At 39.9% G+C, this 20,340-nt stretch overlaps 1 protein-coding gene across 3 annotated transcripts in view; it reads left to right on the plus strand.

Annotated features, from left to right (window-relative positions):
- The window catches only part of asic2 (acid-sensing (proton-gated) ion channel 2), a 438,649-nt gene that overhangs the window by 4,855 nt on the left and 413,454 nt on the right, over positions 1 to 20,340 (plus strand). The gene's annotated exons all lie outside the window — the stretch shown is intronic.

Consider the following 20,340-nt stretch of genomic DNA (forward strand, 5'->3'; position numbering starts at 1 on the left):
CTGAAAGCGGATCTTAGCCTCCCACGCTTTCGCCTCCTAGGCTTTGTCCTCGCGATCCCTTTATGTTCCCTCGGCGTCATCCTCGGCTTTCAGGGTTCATTTATCTGTTCTTGCACATTCTGCTAAACTGAAACCCCACTTACGAGCTTTGTAAGGCATCATGTCGGAACAGAAGTCAACACCCACATGTTGCCGCTTTTGACATGGCCTCAGCCGATTAACTGTCGCTTCTTCTGAAATCCTTCATTTTCAGAGTTGTTTCTTTTGCTGAAAAGTTTTCATGACCGTTTATGTCTCCTTGTTAACAGTTTGGTGTAAAAAGTTCTCTGTGAGTTTTTACAAAGCCAAAGAACCAGGCTGCATGCAGGTCAAGGTATAGTTGGTTAATTCGTTTCTCCAAACACACAAACACACAAATTCAGTAAATATCTACTTTGCAGTGCAACTCAGCCTCTTCCTCGAGGAAGTCCAGAGTAAGCTTCTTCTCAAATCCTTTCTTTTAAAAGTTTTAAAGACCCCATATTATGGTTTTTACCCTATTTAACTTTAATATTTGGCATTGCCGATGAAGGGAACCCATTCGAAATCCCCCCAAATATACGAAGAAAATGGTCCAGTAATTTTCTTTTTTGGCCTTATTTCCAAAAACAGAGTTTAAAACAAGCAATTTCATACTCCAGTAACTTTTCTATGCCACAGAGACTGCGCTCCCACCTCCAGCTTCAAGGTCCTGCCTTCCCTTTTTTCACCCATAGTGCCACACCCACTTTCCACTCAGACATGTTGAACTTTGGTTGCAGTTGCTTTGTTCTGATTGGTTGAATCATCTTCAATGTCTCTTTCGTCTTCTAAGGTCATTAGTAATTGGCAAACCAAGCAAATGGTGCATTATCCCCGCCTCCAACTTGTGTAATTAGCAATCACTGAATGAGTGCCGCTGGGTATGTCAAACCAGCTTTGACTCTGGCACCCGTTGATGCTAAGCCATGCAATGGGCTAAAGCCTTCAGGCGTCAGCTTCAGTAGGTTGCCACCAAAAAGTCTTGCGTGTAAAACCAAGACTACTGTAATGTGTTTCCACCTTTACATGTAACTATTGTGGCAGAGCCTATGTAAGGGATGGATTAATTTTATTCACGATGGAGAGGGAAGGCTTTGCCCTCAAAGTTATACTTGTATACTTGTAGCTGGAGCTGTACCAACCAGTCAATAAATAACAGATGAAATGTAATATTCAAATTAATAATTTTTATAATCCTAAATAGACTGAAAAATATCTAACATGGGCACCATCAGTGTTTACTGTACAATGTTCAACTGACACAATTCTGATGGAAAATTTGCCATTTGACATCAGCGCGGCCCCTAGAGGAAGATATAATCCACTGTTCTAACATGCTAATTTCCAGCTTTGAGTCGTTGTGACAGTCGGCTTGCCCTCTTCTGTCGCGGTTAGCCCGCGTAGCCTGGCGAGTCCCCGCTTGTCTCCCCTTAGCGGCCATCTTGGATGTCGTGGGCCTTGCTCGAAACTCTGTTAGTAATCGAGTTGACAAGAGAAGCTACGAGAAGGCCTCGTTCTGTCTCGCCGCCTGTTGCTGCAGCTGCTCCTGGCTTGTCACCTCGCTTTACCGTAGCGACGCACCTTCACCTCCCCACGGATGCTAAAAAAAATACCAAAACTAGAGGGGGGGCGCCTGTCATGAGTGTCATGTAATTTCCCCTAGTTTGCACAGATGCACCGTGTGAGCGTCACCTCACATTGCTATCAACACATACTCACTTCTTCATGACTAGAACGCACAACACATTTAACCAGCCTTTCTTAGTCGTTATACTAATATAGTAAAGTGAGTTATGCTCAGTAAAAAAAAGTTTATTTCATTTCAAAATATAAAAAACTGTAAGTACAATAACTAATACAGTATAAGTATAATCCATCTAACGAGAATTGAACATATCAGCAAATATAAAAAAAAAAGAACATAAATTGCCTGCTTAATCATACCTCATGTTCCATCCCCTTATCTCTATTTCATGAATCTTTTATCTGTATTTATTAAAAAGCTAGCACCTACCTTGCGCACTTCTGTATGAATCAACCAAGTCACTACTACGTCAAACGTACTTCCTTCTGGCAAAAGCCAGCGCTTTCTCTGATGGTACCACAAGTAAACAAACCCTTCCATGTTGTTTCCTCGAGGCAGAGGGCCTGAGAATACTGGGTAAACGGCTTGAGCAATGAATTTAGTCTTCTTTCCTGTACTGTCATAGCCTGAATGTGTGAAGTGTCAGTCAAAAATGATGATACTCCCACAAGTAAATGTTATAGATTTTACATTTCAACAGGCACTTGATTCAAAAATAGATGCGATGTGATTTCAGATGATGTCAGCATAATCGTTTAAGTACTTACTACTTCAGCAAGTAGCAGAACATAAAAGGCCATAACGGTGTTCATGGCAGATGTAGGCTAGAGTACTAGCATGGTTTAAAAACTGAGCGTGTCTAAGCGTTCAGTGGTTCTTTGTGTGACTGATGCTGTTTGCCATAAAAAATGTTAGCTGCTTTTGTTAAACTAAGAAGGCTGTGATTGCTTGTCCGCTCTGTTGTTTGGAATAAATGCTGTGTTGACAGTAAAATTACTGGTTATAGTTCGCAATGGTCTAGTTAGATATTCTTTCAAACTAAGTCACAGACAGGGCTGTCAACAGACTTGCAGGGACCCCCCCACCCCACCCCTGCCTCCGGCTTGTCACGACAACATACGCAGTACTTTTAACGCTTTGCAAGCAATGACAGTGTAAATTTTCAAATTATTTAATTTGAGATGGAAAGTTAAATTTAACAGACCGTAATGTGATGTGACACAATATAAACAAACAATTTCCATCTATTGTCCCCTGTAGGCTACAATACAATACAACTGAGAGTGCTATGCCTACCTGCTAAGCTGTTCCACTGTTGCTCGTTTGTGCTGTTTCGGGGATGGATTCGTATTAGCGTTTGCTATACTAAACAGTGGGTTGTAAACCCAAGATACATCCAGCCACCTGTTCAGCCTCGCGCACCTTCTCCCCACAGACTAACATATATTTCTGATCTCCCATCACCTTCTCTCTCCTCGGCTCAACACGAGTAGAATGTCTTGTCATTCTGCAGCTCGATAGGCTACAACCGGCCGGTGACAGACACGAATCGGGCTTCGGTCACGGTGATCGCGAATGTAAACGTTCAGTGTTAGCTGCTGTTGTGCACTTACCGACATCACCGTGTCGCATCACAGCCAACTCTAACCCTAATTCTGTGGCTTCTTGTCCCCATTTGACAAACTTCATCATTTTTTCTCGTTCACCTCTATGATCTCCATCTTTTTCTTTTTTTTTCTTTTTTCTTTTTTTTTCTTTTGTTTTCTTCTTTCCTTTTCTTTTCTCTTTTCTTTTCTTTTCTGTTCTTTTCTTTTCTTTTCTGTGCACACGATTTATGACAACTCGCCATGTTTAGAGTTTATAACATTGACAGATTTTAATTTCCCGCTTCAGGGCAAGTACGTAGTGTAGCCTTGAGTGCGCCAGAGCGGGGTCAAACCATTCACTGCTAAGACAGAGGTGGTGGGGGGGTCGGGGGGGGGGACGTTGTGCAAAAAAGGAAAAAATATAGATTTGAAATATTTAATATGTTAAAGTATATATCAAGTAGAACATAATATTTAATCAGACAATGATTTAAATAAAAAAGAAATACAGTATGTGAATGTAAAATAAAATAAATTGCGGGTCATTCAGGGGCCAAAGCACCAACGCACACGGTCCCAGTTGAAGCCTGGGACCGTGTGTATTTTTGTGTGAGACCAAGATTGAGCTTTTTGGCAACAAACACTCTTAAGTGGGTCTGGCGTGCCACGAAAGTTGCGCATGCTGAAAAGCACCTCATACCCACTGTGAAGTATGGGGGTGGGTCAGTGATGCTGTGGGGCTGTTTCGCTTCCAAAGCCCCTGGGAACCGTGTTAGGGTACATGGCATCATGAAATACCAGGACATTTTAAATCAAAATCTGTTGCCCTCTGCCCGAAAGCTGAAGATGGGTCGTCACTGGGTCTTTCAGCAAGACAATGACCTTAAACATATGGCCAAATCTACACAGAAATGGTTCACCAGACACAAAATCAAGCTCCTCCCATGGCCATCTCAGTCCTTGTTTTGTTGGCAAAAGGGGGTTGTACAAAGTATTAACACCAGGGGTGCTAATAATTGTGACACACATTATTTGATGTCAAATATTTATTTCTTTATGTGGGATTTTTTCCCCACTGAATGAATGCACTTGTATTGAAGGTTGGATTTTTCTCTTTTTTTACATTAAGGTCCCATATTATTTGAATTAAAAATATATATATTAGAAGCTAAAAAGCTTCAGGGGTGCCAATAATTATGGAGGGCACTGTATGTTCTGTCTCTTCAAATTATCACAATCCATTATTCCTCATTCCTCATTGTCTCTTTTTTTTTTTTTTTTTTTTTTTTTTTACTGAATAACAAATACAGTAGATATAGCCTGTAAGATTTTGACTGTCTTCACAGTAACTAGCTGGATCTCTTCAGGTCAACGGTCATCATCATGATGTATCCTGGACTTTATTGTGTACAAACTTTCTAAATTGTCCTGTAGAATGTCTTTATATATTCCACAGTGTGGGCACGATCATTTGTCTTTGCGACTGAATCCCCCTGAGCTTGAATGTGAAAGCTGATAGCTCTCTCCCTGTGGTCTTTTGCGAATTAGCTGCTTGTTAATTCGTTCCGGACTCTAGCTGCTTTCGAGAGAGACTCAATTAGTGGGCGGGTTTACCGTTCTCGTTGGCGTTAATGATTTTATTTATTTATTTGTTTTTACTTTTTGGCAAAGGACACCGATGCTATTTAATGTACTTGGAACAGAAGAGGCTGGCACCTGGCCCACACACACCGACTCATACAATTTATGGATGATGATGATGCCAGTGGTGGTAAACATCACAGACGCATTGATTTGGCCTGTGGATTTGTCTGGATCCATAACTCATACTTTCATTACTTTTATTTATTGACTGGTTAGTGGAAAGCTTCAAAAACCAAACATATACCCCCACACACTTGTACACTGCAGATGAGGTCATGTCCTTCTTGATGTTTGCTGACGTTCATGCTGTCGAAGAAGACGTGGCCTTTGGCTTCTATGGATGTGCTCACACTAACAACAAGGCAATGTGGGAAAAAAAGAAAAAAAAAGTTGCGTTTTATAGTCTGAAAAAATACAGTACAGTGTCTTCTTATCATGATTATTATTGTCAGTTACCTCAGCCAAGACACAAAAGTCAGTCTTGAGTCTTCTCAAGGCCTTTTAAATGTCAAGCCGTCCCTCTGGCGGTCCCACCTGTGTCCAGCACCGTTGACATCCCTTGGCACTGGCGTCAGGACGATGTGCCTTCTTTCCGTCAATGTGACACTTGTGCTGCACCACCAAACCCAAAATCACTTATATGCTTGCCTCCACAAGGTCAAGCTTACTACTTTGGGAATTTCCCTAAAAAGTACATATATATTCTTTTGTTTATCTATTTTCTCTCACTGTCATTAGTAAGCAAATTTCAGTTTATTTGCGGTAACATTTCTGAGTTTTTGTCTACTCTCTGGAGATTGGATCGGTCAACCAAATGTTCATGTGTGTCTAGCCCAGCGTGCTTCATGTTTATTTTGTTTTGACGCCATCTTTACGTACGTGCTTGGAGTCTCAATTTCCAGAACTAAATGAGATGGATGAGAGATGGGAAATACGCCAAATGAGAGGATGGCATCCACTTCACATACTGGTAGGGATTGGAATTGATAAGATTTTTACGATTCCGATTCCTTTATCGATATTGCTTAACTCATTCACTACCCGCCATTTTCACCAGAGCAAGGCCCTTCGCTCCCGGCCGTTTGACTGAATTTTGACTGATTTTACAAGGCCCACAGTAAATTCTGTTCTTTTGCTATATAACGATGGAACCCACCAAATGAAAGAGTAGACTCCCTTATTTCAGCAGAAAAAAAGTAAGTTCATATCTTTTTCCATTCTTTAGAAATCAGCATTAGAAAATAGCTTAGTTTGAGCAATTTTCCAATTTCTGATGAAAAAACAGAGAAAATGAGCTTTTTGTAAATGCATACATTTCAAACATAACTTTGACGTAGCTATTTTTTTGCATTAGTTACATCCCAAACATCTGAATAATGTTTTCCTTTTACAACATAATATAATGAACAAGACAAATAGAGCTTTTGATAGCAAAGCAACAATTTATTTACACATTACTACTGAGAGATGATGCTGGTCACGGCTGGTGTCACCGAGATGACGCCGTTGTCGCCGCGTCAGCCGTGTAAACTTTTCCCTCATCTTTGTCTGTCTCACAAAGATGGATTATTTTTGAGTCTCTGCGGGGTCTGCTTGACGAACCCGCTGCACGGTGGTCCCAGTCGTTTTACTCTGTCGTCCAGCGCCTGGCATTTCAGGCGTCCTCTCGGTTGTTTTGTTCGGTCGTTCGCCACCTGGCATCATGCCACCAGCCCTCCGACCGTGCTGCCCGGCCTTTCATTGCTGTTGAATCGGGTTGCGGGTCTTACAAAATGCGCTACTGCCCTCCAGTGGCCAGTTTTATTACTTTAAAATGGGTTTAAAGTTTTGTTTTTTGTTTCTCAGATGAAGCGGAAGCTATAGATGCTTCTTGTAAAAAAAAAAAAAAAAAAAAAAAAAAAAAACGCAAAAGATGTATTAATACGTTTTTGAGACAATTAAGCATTTAAAAATAGAACGTATCTATATGTTTTTGGGAGCAAATGAGTTAACGATTTGATTTTTTTTTATCGATTCACTTATCGATTCAAATATGGACTAATGGACTGTATGAGGTCCTGGGTTCAATATGTTTATGGTTCATTCGCCTCGGAGTGTCGGTTACACAAGGAGCGGAGTGTGGAGTTGGTTTTTGGCACTTTTAATCCAACTTGGCAACAGGCACAACTATATACATGCAATGGCACTTGATATGACAATCACTCAATGAGCAGATGAGAGCATGCGTGGAAAGATGTTGATGTCTTAGTATGTGTGTGTGTGGAAGACAGGAATGTGTGGGTATATGTGTTAGAGCTGAAACGAGTACTCGAGCAACTCGAGTAACTCGAGTTTAAAAACTGATCCGAGTAATTTTATTCACCTCGAGTAATCGTTTATTTTGACAGCTCTCAGCATCACGTTTTGCTCGGACTACTTTTAATGCGGGACAACGCGCTGTCACGTGCAGAGAGGAAGAAGGGGGGAAAAAAAAAACTTACTGCAGCCGACAGCCGCCACAAACAACGCCGACGTTGCTAAATACTAGCCCATACGATGCTACGTTGGTACAGGTAGCGTCTCATGCGTCTCATAGAGATCACATGTATGTTGAACTAGATGCTAAATGACAGACTCGGCCGCGTCTGGGCAGCTTTAGTAAACAGCCGCCATCTTAAAGCAGTAGAGCGCTAAGCGCTAATAAAGAGCGCTAAGCGCTAATAAATAAGATTAACGTTCCTGTTCTGAAGTCACGTTAGCCCTGCGGAGGGCTAGGTTTCTATTAATTATGACCACTGTCGATGCTTGGCTAACGTGTCTTACATACAGGCTTTAACATAACATAGCATTGTGGAGTGATGAGGGTGTAAAATAAAAACTTAATTATGCTAACTATCAATTTTAGCTCAGTAGTCATTGCTGGATAAAACACCAAGTAGCACTGGTGCTAATGTGCTCCAATACAGCGTGTATCATACATTTATTTTGAACACTGCAAAAACTCTAAATCCTATCAGGACTTACAGTTTAGACTAACTTAAAACTTAACTAGAACTTAAAAATGGCTTGACACAAAGAGAAATTCAATTGAAAGACGTGGGAAAAAATCCAAACTTTTAAGTGATGTGTGTTATCAAGCGTAACGGCATTTTTAGGTAAGATATATATATATTTTTTTGTAATAAGATCTAAAGTTTTTTGAGTGAAAGCAGTGAATTAGTCTTTTTTTTTTTTTTTTTTTTTTTTTTTTTTAATTCTAGTTACATCTGAGATGCAATTGTTGGCTGTTTTCAACAATATACATCGAAAATAAAGACATTGATTCAATTCAATTCAATTCAATTTTATTTGTATAGCCCACAATCACAACAGAGGTCTCAAAGGGCTTTACAGAGGCAATATGATACACAATTAGAAATGAAGCAACAAAGATGAATAGATACAGTTCAAGTCCTGGGTATCCCCTATCCTAAGACCCTCCATGCCGGCAAGGAAAAACTCCAAAAACTCCAGAGTCAATTGGGAGAAAAATGAGAAACCTTGGGGAGTACTGAAAATGGTTCAAAATTAGATGAAATGTCTTGTTTTCTCATGTATATTTATAATTGCTCTTCACCTAAAAATATATTTGTTTTATCCGATTACTCGATTAATCGATAGAATTTTCAGTCGATTACTCGATTACTAAAATATTCGATAGCTGCAGCCCTAATATGTGTGCTTCTGAAAGGAAAGAAAATAACATCATGTTAGTGCAATAAATACTGCAAATCGACTGTAAAGCAGTCAATAACACGCATACATGATTCGTAATATTATAATGACACAAAGGTGGGGTGGCGTGAGCGCGCGCGCACAACTAGGAAGCACGCTGCGTGCACGTGCGGTCATCTTGGCCATAAAAGTGGCGAAAACCAAGCACTTTACACTCATATGGATGTACAACATCATTTTAAGATGCTAAAGTAACACATTCCCTCTTAACACAAATGTGCAACGCGAATATAATGTAAACAACGCTCTCCTCGACGCAGCGAGAACGAGCGGGAGCAACCAGCCGACCTAACAGTAAAAACACGAAATGCTCGTGCTGATAACGGCTCTAACTTATCATAAGAACTTTATGGCATGAAGAAGAAAGACTTACATTCGTTCATGGACGCACAGATTAATCCTCTAACCGGTGGCCGTCCTCTGCTCGAAATTACGCCTATTCTTGGTCCCAGAATACGCAGCGCGCATGAAGTACAACAATAACAGGAACTAACTGGTTGCTATGGGAACGAACGCATACCCATGGAATCTTTCTAACAGGAGGATTAAAATTGCTAATAAAATCGTTTAGGATTATTTTAGATGCATATATGTTCTATTTTTCTTATAGAGTATTCGACGAGGACTACAATAGACCCATTAATAGACTTTTTGGGAAAAATCATTTCTTTAAGTAGTCTCATGAATAATGACATGGCCTGTAAAAGTCAATGCAAATTCACTCGGCAACGTCTCTCTTCAGGTTACACATGGTGAGAAGTCTAGCCAATGGTAATTAAGTTGCCGTGCTTGCCGATTCGAAAGTGTGTAACATGCGTACATTTTAACACGTAAATCGTGTTGGTTGGGACCGATAAGAGAATCGTTAGATAAATTGCCGAACGATTCCATGGAATCGGACCACTCGGAACCTGTTCTCTTTGAGAACCGGTTCTCGATTCCCATCCCTACATACTGGCAAATTTGTACTCGGGGGAAAAAAACATCAGCAGAGAACAGTGTTGGGAATAACGCCGTTATAAATAACGCTGTTACATAACGGCGTTATTTTTTTCAGTAACGGGGTAATCTAACTCATTATTTTTTCCGCTGTTACAACGCTGTTACCGTTACTGACGGTCAAAAGCGGTGCGTTACTTACTTTGAATAAATTGAAGATGCTACCAGCCGTAGCGAGTCTACTCTGCTCGGTTTATTTGTCATCCAAGACTTGAGGTGCGCTCAGGTTCATGGCAATGAAAATAGTAAACACACATAGCCTACCTTTGCAAGAACGATGGAGTTGCCGTTTGATACGGTCATAATGTGCAGGTCCTGCACCCATCCGCAGCAAAACTGTTCGTAGCTTTGTAGCGATTTGTAATTTTGGAATCGCCGATGAGTTTAGTAACATATACCAAACAATAAATACAGCAGAATGTCCATTTCGCGTAATTGTGGAAGCCCGTCGACATCTTTACTCCATTTGTCTTCGGCTTGCTCGTAAGGGTCAACATTGTTCACATCCTTAAGTTTGATCACATATCTGTTCTTCGCCTTAGTAACGAGTTTGTCTCTTTATCGAACTGGAAAGTTAAAGTTTAATGTCCCGCGAGCCAGACCTGCTTCCAATATGGCTGCGCTGTTGTCAAATCTCACGTGATCCCCCATTCTGTGACGTAAACGCTCGAGCCTAATAGTGCACGCACGTCAGAGCCGGTGTTTTCACACACAAACCGGAACAGCGTGTGCGTCAAACACACACACGCAAAACAGAATCAGAGGGATATGATGGCAGACCATTCAGAGGAAAATTTGTCTTTTACGAGGTGGAGATATAAACAGTATTTCAAGTTGTTCGAAATTAAAGGAAAGAATGTGCATGTAAAGTGTAATTTATGTCCCGGGGCAAAGCTTTTGTCAACATCTGTGGTAAGCAATTCAAATCTGTTTATTTTTGTTGCACTTCAAGTGTAGGATAAATCTGTTGCTGGTGAGGTGCAATAAATATTACAAGGTTCTATAACGCAACTACCTGTCTGTTCTTCTCTATTCAACCGACTCGAATACTGCTCAGAAAATGTCAAATTCTTTGACACACAACAACTTCTTTTTAAAGTAATGGAAATAGTTACTTTCCCTGGTAACTAGTTACTTTTACTATAGAGTAATTCAGTTACTAACTCAGTTACTTTTTGGAAGAAGTAGTGAGTAACTATAACTAATTAGTTTTTTAAAGTAACATGCCCAGCACTGGCAGTGAATTCAAAATCTCTGGTTTTGAACATATCATCCCTGTTTGCATGGTCTCTAGCATAGTTTACAATTGTCCATTATTCAGAGAGTGGCTGCTTGGATCTTGGGCGCATTACAAATTCAAAGATCTGTTGGATGACTAACATTATTAGTACCTGTGCTTTGAGCTTAGGGTATAATACATTGATCCCCGTTCATTACCTTGGTCTTTCCAAGGGAAAGAACAAGGTTATGTTGTTGTACAACTTTATTGTACTTTTTATTATTACCTTGGTCTTTCCAAGGGAAAGAACAAGGTTATGTTATTGTACAACTTTATTGTACTTCTTTATTATTACCTTGGTCTTTCTGAAGGAAAGAACAAGGTTATGTTATTCTACAACTTTATTACCTTGGTCTTTCCAAGGGAAAGAACAAGGTTATGTTGTTGTACAACTTTATTGTACTTCTTTATTTTTTATTACCTTGGTCTTTCTGAAAGAAAGAACAAGGTATTGTTATTGTGCAACTTTATTGTTCTTATTACCTTGGTCTTTCTGAAGGAAAGAACAAGGTTATGTTATTCTACAACTTTATTATTATTATTATGCAATGGTTTCTCCGCGTTTTTTCGGCGCGCCGCGCAGCCCGAACCGTACCACCGATCGGCACCGTTCAAGTATCGACACGACCGGAATTTTCGCGCGACGATGGGAATTTTTCAAACGACCCCGAAAATTTTTTCGTTCGCCCGTAAACGGCGATTTTCCGATTTTTTACAACTTTTTCAAAACGCTACTTGTCCTACAATTTTTGACCAAATCACATAATTTGGACATCAAAAATTCCGGGACGGTGGGGGGCATAAAGATTGTATACAGAATTTGGAAAAAATTTACGGTTCCCCAGAAATTTGACAAAAACTTGCCCATTCATTTTTAATGAGAAAAATAAAATTTCAAAATGTATCTAGTCCTACAAATTTTCACCAAATCACACAATTTGGGCATCAAAAAATCCAGGATGGGGAGGGGAATAAAGGTTATTAACACAATTTGGAAAAAATATACGGTTCCCCGGAAATTTGCCAAAAACCTGCCCATTCATTTTTAATGGGAAAAAAAGACAACTTTCAAACTGTTACTAGTCCGTCAATTTTTGACGAAAACACACAAGATGGGCGTCAAAAATTCCGGGATGGTGAGGGGCATAAAAAATACCGAGAAATTTTTTTTGATAAAATGTACGGTTTCCCGGCAAATTGCCAAAAACTGGCCCATTCATTTTTAATGGGAAACAAAGAAAAGTTTCAAATTGTATCTTGTCCTTCAATTTTTGACCAAATCACACAATTTGGGCATCAAAAATTCAGTGATGGTGAGGGGCATAAAAGTTGTATACAGCATTTGTAACAAATTTACGGTTTCCCAGAAACTTGCCAAAAACTTTCCCATTCATTTCTAATGAGAACATTTCCCATTCACTTCCAATGGGATTTCCAATTGAATTTTTTTTTTTTTTTTATTTTACATTGCAGTGATGCCATTGACGGCCATGCATGTCGAATCTATTGATGCCAATGTACTTGGATTCAATTGACTATATGGATGTCGATGCCATTGACGGCCATAGACGTCCAAAATTTTTCCCATTCATTTTAAATGGGGAAAAAACTACATTTCCCCAAATCAACAGAAAATGACCAGATATCAAGAGGACGTGTCCCCCAAACATCCCCAACTCCATTGAGGCTTATAGGGGGTGCTGCCATTGACGTCCATGGACGTCCAAAATTTTTCCCATTCATTTTCAATGGGGAAAAAACTACATTTCCCCAAATCAACAGAAAATGACCAGATATTAATAGGACGTATACCCCAAACGTCCCCAACCCTATTGACGCTTATGGGGGGTGCTGCCATTGACGTCCATGGACGTCCAAACTTCCCATTCAATTCCAATGGCATTTCTTCATGTTTGTACATTCTATTGATGCCAATGTACTTGGATTCCATTGACGCTTATGTAAGTTGATACCATTGACGTCCATGGACGTCCAAAATTTTTCCCATTCATTTTCAATGGGAATTTTTTTTTTTCCCCAAATCAACAGAAAATGACTAGATATCAATAGGACGTGTCGCCCAAATGTCCCCGATTGCATTGCCTCTTATGGAGGGTGATGCCATTGACGGCCATGGACGTCCAAATTTCCCATTCATTTCTAATGGCTTTTAATCATGTTTTTTCATTCTATTGATGCCAATGTACTTGGATTCCATTGACGCCTATGTAAGTTGATACCATTGACGTCCATGGACGTCCAAAATTTTTCCCATTCATTTTCAATGGGAATTTTTTTTTTTCCCCAGATCAACAGAAAATGACTAGATATCATTAGGACATGTCCCCCAAATGTCCCCGATTGCATTGCCGCTTATGGAGGGTGATGCCATTGATGTCCATGGACGTCCAAACTTCCCATTCATTTCCAATGGCATTTCTTCATGTTTGTTCATTCTATTGATGCCAATGAACTTGGATTCCATTGACGCTTATGTAAGTTGATACCATTGACGTCCATGGACGTCCAAAATTTTTCCCATTCATTTTCAATGGGAATTTTTTTTTTTTTCCCCAAATCAACAGAAAATGACTAGATATCAATAGGACGTTTCCCCCAAATGTGCCCGATTGCATTGCTGCTTATGGAGGGTGATGCCATTGACGTCCACGGACGTCCAAACTTCCCATTAATTTCCAATGGCATTTCTTCATGTTTGTTCATTCTATTGATGCCAATGTACTTGGATTCCATTGACGCTTATGTAAGTTGACACCACTGACGTCCATGGACGTCCAAAATTTTTCCCATTCATTTTCAATGGGAAATTTTTTTTTTTTTCCAAATCAACAAAAAATGACTCGATATCATTAGGACGTGTCCCCCAAATGTCCCCGATTGCTTTGCCGCTTATGGAGGGTGATGCCATTGACGTCCATGGACGTCCAAACTTCCCATTCATTTCTAATGGCATTTCTTCATGTTTGTTCATTCTATTGATGCCAATGTACTTGGATTCTATTGACGCTTATGTAAGTTGATACCATTGACGTCCATGGACGTCCAAAATTTTTCCAATTCATTTTCAATGGTAAATTTTTTTTTCCCCCAAATCAACAGAAAATGACTAGATATCATTACGACGTGTCCCCCAAACTTCCCCGATTCCATTAACAATTATGAAAGGTGCCGCCATTGACGTCCATGGACGTCCAATTCTCCCATTCATTTCTAACGGCTTTTACTTTGTTTTTTGCCAATGACTGGCATTATGATCCATTCTATTGATAGACCTGAGTGGGGCTAAGATCTGTATCTCCACAGAGGAAAGACCAAGGTGTGTAATTTCTCCCGAAATTGCAGTTTCTAGTTATTATTATTATTATTCATCTTATTCTCCGCGTTTTTTTGAGCCAACGCACAGCCCAAACCGTAGCACCGATCGGCACCGTTCAAGTATCGGCACGACCGGATTTTTCGTGTGACGATGGGAATTTTTCAAACCGCCACGAAAAATTTTCCGTTCGCCCGTAAACGGCAATTTTCCGAAAAATAAAAAAAGTTTAAAAATGTATCTAGTCCTACAATTTTTGACCAAATCACATAATTTGGGCATCAAAAATTCCGGGACGGTGAGGGGCATAAAAGTTGTATACAGAATTTGGCAAAAATTTACGGTTCCCCGGAAATTTGCCAAAAACTTTCCTATTCATTTTGAATGGAAAAAAAACGCGCGCTTCACAGCCCGAACCGTTAGACCGATCGGCACCGTTCAAGTATCGGCACGACCGGAATTTTCGCGTGACACAGGAAACTTTAAAAATGGCCCCGAAAATTTTTCCGTTCGTCCGTAAACGGCAATTTTCCGTGAAAAAAAAAAAAGTTTCAAAATGTATCTAGTCCTACAATTTTTGACCAAATCACATAATTTGGGCATCAAAAATTCCGGGACGGTGAGGGGCATAAAAGTTGTATACAGAATTTGGAAAAAAATTACGCTTCCTCGGAAATTTGCCAAAAACTATCCCATTCATTTCGAATGGGAAAAGTCCCATTCACTTCCAATGGGATTTCCAATGGAATTTACATTGCATTGATGCCATTGACGGCCATGCATGTCGAATCTACTGATGCCAATGTACTTGGATTCAACTGACTATATAGATGTCGATGCCATTGACTGCCATGGACGTCCAAAATTTTTCCCATTCATTTTCAATGGGGAAAAAACAAAATTACCCCAAATCAACAGAAAATGACCAGATATCAATAGGACGTGTCCCCCAAACTTCCCCAATTCCATTGACGCTTATGAAGGGTGCCGCCATTGACTTACATGGACGTCCAAAATTTTTCCCATTCATTTTCAATGGGGAAAAAACTAAATTTCTCCAAATCAACAGAAAATGACCAGATATCAATAGGACGTATATCCCAAACGTCCCCAATTCCATTGACGCTTATGGGGGGTGCTGCCATTGACGTCCATGGACGTCCAAAATTTTACCCATTCATTTTCAATGGGAAATTTTTTTTTTTCCCCAAATCAACAGAAAATGACTAGATATCAATAGGACCTGTCCCCCAAATGTCCCCGATTGCATTGCTACTTATGGAGGGTGATGCCATTGACGTCCAGGGACGTCCAAACTTCCCATTCATTTCCAATGGCATTTCTTCATGTTTGTTCATTCTTTTGATGCCAATGTACTTGGATTCCATTGACGGTTATGTAAGTTGATACCATTGACGTCCATGGACGTCCAAAATTTTTCCCATTCATTTTCAATGGGAATTTTTTTTTTTTCCCCAAATCAACAGAAAATGACTAGATATCATTAGGACGTGTCCCCCAAATGTCCCCGATTGCATTACCGCTTATGGGGGGTGATGCCATTGACGTCCATGGACGTCCAAACTTCCCAATCATTTCCAAAGCCATTTCTTCATGTTTGTTCATTTTATTGATGCCAATGTACTTGGATTCCATTGACGCTTATGTAAGTTGATACCATTGACGTCCATGGACGTCCAAAATTTTTCCCATTCATTTTCAATGGGATTTTTTTTTTTTTTTCCCAAATCAACAGAAAATGACTAGATATCATTAGGACGTGTCCCCCAAATGTCCCCGATTGCATTACCGCTTATGGGGGGTGATGCCATTGACGTCCATGGACGTCCAAACTTCCCAATCATTTCCAAAGCCATTTCTTCATGTTTGTTCATTTTATTGATGCCAATGTACTTGGATTCCATTGACGCTTATGTAAGTTGATACCATTGACGTCCATGGACGTCCAAAATTTTTCCCATTCATTTTCAATGGGAAATTTTTTTTTTTCCTCAAATCAACAGAAAATGACTAGATATCATTAGGACGTGTCCCCCAAATGTCCCCGATTGCATTGCCGCTTATGGGGGGTGATGCCATTGACCTCCATGGACGTCCAAACTTCCCATTCATTTCCAAAGGCATTTCTTCATGTTTGTTCATTCTATTGATGCCAATGTACTTGGATTCCATTGACGCTTATGTAAGTTGATACATTTGACGTCCATGGACGTCCAAAATTTTTCCCATTCATTTTCAATGGGATTTTTTTTTTTTTCCCAAATCAACAGAAAATGACTAGATATCATTAGGACGTGTCCCCCAAATGTCCCCGATTGCATTGCCGCTTATGGAGGGTGATGCCATTGACGTTCATGGACGTCCAAACTTCCCATTCATTTCCAATGGCATTTCTTCATGTTTGTTCATTTTATTGATGCCAATGTACTTGGATTCCATTGACGCTTATGTAAGTTGATACCATTGACGTCCATGGACGTCCAAAATTTTTCCCATTCATTTTCAATGGGAATTTTTTTTTTTTTCCCAAATCAACAGAAAATGACTACATATCAATAGGACGTGTCCCCCAAACTTCCCCGATTCCATTAACAATTATGGAGGGTGCTGCCATTGACGGACATGGACGTCCAATTCTCCCAATCTTTTCTAATGGCTTTAACTTTGTTTAGTGCCAATGACTGGCATTATGGTCCATTCTATTGATAGACCTGAGTGGGGCTAAGATTTGTATCTCCACAGAGGAAAGACCAAGGTGTGTAATTTCTCCCGAAATTGCAGTTTCTAGTTTATTATTATTATTCAATAATTGTTGACGTTTTTTTCGGCGCACCGCACAGCCCGAACCGTACCACCGATCGGCACAGTTCAAGTATCGGCACGACCGGAATTTTCGCGCGACGATGGGAATTTTTCAAACCGCCACGAAAAATTTTCCTTTCGCCCGTAAACGGCAATTTTCCGAAAAATAAAAAAAGTTTCAAAATGTATCTAGTCCTACAATTTTTGACCAAATCACATAATTTGGGTATCAAAAATTCCGGGACGATGAGGGGCATAAAAGTTGTATACAGAATTTGGCAAAAATTTACGGTTCCCCGGAAATTTGCCAAAAACTTTCCTATTCATTTTGAATGAAAAAAAAACGCACGCTGCACAGCCCGAACCGTTTGACCGATCGGCACCGTTCGAATATCGGCACGACCGGAATTTTCGCGCAACGATGGGAATTTTTCAAACGGACCCGAAAAATTTTCCCTTCGCCCGTAAACGGCAATTTTCCGGAAAAAAAAAAAAGTTTCAAAATGTATCTAGTCCTACAATTTTTGACCAAATCACACAATTTGGGCATCAAAAATTCCGGGACGGTGAGGGGCATAAAAGTTGTATACAGAATTTGGAAAAAAATTACGCTTCCTCGGAAATTTGCCAAAAACTATCCCATTCATTTCGAATGGGAAAAGTCCCATTCACTTCCAATGGGATTTCCAATGGAATTTACATTGCATTGATGCCATTGACGGCCATGCATGTCTAATCTACTGATGCCAATGTACTTGGATTCAATTGACTATATGGATGTCGATGCCATTGACTGCCATGGACGTCCAAAATTTTTCCCATTCATTTTCATTGGGGAAAAAACAAAATTACCCCAAATCAACAGAAAATGACCAGATATCAATAGGACGTGTCCCCCAAACTTCCCCAATTCCATTTACGCTTATGAAGGGTGCCGCCATTGACTTACACGGACGTCCAAAATTTTTCCCATTCATTTTCAATGGGGAAAAAACTACATTTCTCCAAATCAACAGAAAATGACCAGATATCAATAGGACGTATATCCCAAACGTCCCCAATTCCATTGACGCTTATGGGGGGTGCTGCCATTGACGTCCATGGACGTCCAAAATTTTACCCATTCATTTTCAATGGGAAATTTTTTTTTTTCCCCAAATCAACAGAAAATGACTAGATATCAATAGGACCTGTCCCCCAAATGTCCCCGATTGCATTGCTGCTTATGGAGGGTGATGCCATTGACGTCCAGGGACGTCCAAACTTCCCATTCATTTCCAATGGCATTTCTTCATGTTTGTTCATTCTTTTGATGCCAATGTACTTGGATTCCATTGACGCTTATGTAAGTTGATACCATTGACGTCCATGGACGTCCAAAATTTTTCCCATTCATTTTCAATGGGAATTTTTTTTTTTTCCCCAAATCAACAGAAAATGACTAGATATCAATAGGAAATTTCCCCCAAATGTGCCCGATTGAATTGCTGCTTATGGAGGGTGATGCCATTGAGGTCCACGGACGTCCAAACTTCCCATTAATTTCCAATGGCATTTCTTCATGTTTGTTCATTCTATTGATGCCAATGTATTTGGATTCCATTGACCCTTATGTAAGTTGATACCATTGACGTCCATGGACGTCCAAAAATTTTCCCATTCATTTTCAATGGGAAATTTTTTTTTTCCCCAAATCAACAGAAAATGACTAGATATCATTAGGACGTGTCCCCCAAATGTCCCCGATTGCATTACCGCTTATAGGGGGTGATGCCATTGACGTCCATGGACGTCCAAACTTCCCAATCATTTCCAAATCCATTTCTTCATGTTTGTTCATTCTATTGATGCCAATGTACTTGGATTCCATTGACGCTTATGTAAGTTGATACCATTGACGTCCATGGACGTCCAAAATTTTTCCCATTCATTTTCAATGGGATTTTTTTTTTTCCCCAAATCAACAGAAAATGACTAGATATCATTAGGACGTTTCCCCCAAATGTCCCCGATTGCATTGCCGCTTATGGAGGGTGATGCCATTGACGTTCATGGACGTCCAAACTTCCCATTCTTTTCCAATGGCATTTCTTCATGTTTGTTCATTTTATTGATGCCAATGTACTTGGATTCCATTGACGCTTATGTAAGTTGATACCATTGACGTCCATGGACGTCCAAAATTTTTCCAATTCATTTTCAATGGGAATTTTTTTTTTTCCCCCAAATCAACAGAAAATGACTAGATATCATTAGGACGTGTCCCCCAAACTTCCCCGATTCCATTAACAATTATGAAAGGTGCCGCCATTGACATCCATGGACGTCCAATTCTCCCATTCATTTCTAACGGCTTTTACTTTGTTTTTTGCCAATGACTGGCATTATGATCCATTCTATTGATAGACCTGAGTGGGGCTAAGATCTGTATCTCCACAGAGGAAAGACCAAGGTGTGTAATTTCTCCCGAAATTGCAGTTTCTAGTTATTATTATTATGCAATGGTTTCTCCGCGTTTTTTCGGCGCGCCGCGCAGCCCGAACCGTACCACCGATCGGCACCGTTCAAGTATCGACACGACCGGAATTTTCGCGCGACGATGGGAATTTTTCAAACGACCCCGAAAATGTTTTCGTTCGCCCGTAAACGGCGATTTTCCGATTTTTTACAACTTTTTCAAAACGCTACTTGTCCTACAATTTTTGACCAAATCACATAATTTGGACATCAAAAATTCCGGGACGGTGGGGGGCATAAAGATTGTATACAGAATTTGGAAAAAATTTACGGTTCCCCAGAAATTTGACAAAAACTTGCCCATTCATTTTTAATGAGAAAAATAAAATTTCAAAATGTATCTAGTCCTACAAATTTTCACCAAATCACACAATTTGGGCATCAAAAAATCCAGGATGGGGAGGGGAATAAAGGTTATTAACACAATTTGGAAAAAATATACGGTTCCCCGGAAATTTGCCAAAAACCTGCCCATTCATTTTTAATGGGAAAAAAAGACAACTTTCAAACTGTTACTAGTCCGTCAATTTTTGACGAAAACACACAAGATGGGCGTCAAAAATTCCGGGATGGTGAGGGGCATAAAAAATACCGAGAAATTTTTTTTGATAAAATGTACGGTTTCCCGGCAAATTGCCAAAAACTGGCCCATTCATTTTTAATGGGAAACAAAGAAAAGTTTCAAATTGTATCTTGTCCTTCAATTTTTGACCAAATCACACAATTTGGGCATCAAAAATTCAGTGATGGTGAGGGGCAT

Source organism: Corythoichthys intestinalis, chromosome 16, assembly GCF_030265065.1.
Source record: "Corythoichthys intestinalis isolate RoL2023-P3 chromosome 16, ASM3026506v1, whole genome shotgun sequence".
Lineage (NCBI taxonomy): Eukaryota > Metazoa > Chordata > Actinopteri > Syngnathiformes > Syngnathidae > Corythoichthys > Corythoichthys intestinalis.